Source organism: Orycteropus afer, unplaced genomic scaffold (genome assembly GCF_000298275.1).
Source record: "Orycteropus afer afer isolate SDZICR_OR568_19922 unplaced genomic scaffold, OryAfe1.0 scaffold00005, whole genome shotgun sequence".
Taxonomy (NCBI): Eukaryota; Metazoa; Chordata; class Mammalia; order Tubulidentata; family Orycteropodidae; genus Orycteropus; species Orycteropus afer.
The window spans coordinates 118,963-120,231 of NW_006921592.1; positions in this window are offsets into that span (position 1 = coordinate 118,963).

Below are 1,269 nucleotides of genomic sequence, written 5' to 3' on the forward strand. Positions count from 1 at the left end.
AGCCATGCCTCGGAAGGAAGGTTGGACAATCTACTTCTGTAGCGATACCACCTTGGAAACCCAAGGAGGGGTTGTTATGAATTGGATCCGACTCAATGGCAGTGGGTAGTGGTGGTGATGGTAGTAAAGAATCTTATCAAGAAAGTGAAGTGACAGCCATCAGAAAGGGAGAAAATACTTGAGGACCTTATAAGGGTTTAATATTCAAATAGCCAATAAGCATATGAAAAGATGCTCGATGTCTTTAGTCAGTAAAACCTGTTACTGTCAAGTCGATGCCAATTCATGATGACCTCATGTGTGTCAGAGTAGAACTGTGCTCCACAGGGTTTTCAATGGCTGATTTTTCAGAAGTAGTTAGCCAGGCATTTCTTCTGAGTCACCTCTGCATGGACTCAACCACCAATCTTTTGGTTAGCCAGCTGAGTGTTTTAACCCTTTATACCATCTGACTCCTATTAGTAATTGGAGAAATGCAAGTCAAAACCATAATGAGATAACCCTTCACACCCATTAAAATGGCTAGTATATTAAAGAAAAATAATAATAATAACAGTTGTTGGTGAAGATGTGGAGAAATTGGTGGTGGGAATGTAAAATGGCACAGTCACTATGGAAAGTAGTTTGGGGATTCTTCAAAAAACTGAACACAGAATTACCATGTTGTTGTTATTGTTAGGTGCCATCAAGTTGGTTCTGACTCACAGAGACTGTATGGATGACAACAAAACAGTGTCTGATCCTAAGCCACCCTCACAGTCATTGCTATTTCTGAGCCCATTGTTGCAGCCACTGTGTCAGTGCATCTCAGGGAGGGTATTTCTCTTTTTCATTGACCCTCCGCTTTACCAAGCATGATTGATATCCTTCTATAGGGACTGGACTCTCTTGATAACATGTCCAAAGTACTTGAGATGAAGTCTTGACCTCTTTGCTTCTAATGAGCATTCTGGCTGTACATCTTCCAAGATAGATTTGTTCATTCTTCTGGCAGTCCATGATTTCTTCAATATTCCGTGCTAACACCATAATTCAAAGGCATCAATAATTCTTTGGTCTTCCTTATTCATTGTCCAGCTTTCACATGCATCTGAAGTCATTGAAAATAGCATGGTTTGGATAAGGTACACATTAGTTCTCAAAGTGACATTCTTGCTTTTTAATACTTGAAAGAGGTCTTTTGCATAAGATTTACCCAATGCAATATGTTGTTTGATTTCTTGACTGCTGCTTCCTTGGGCATTGGTTGTGGATCCTGTTGTTGTTGTT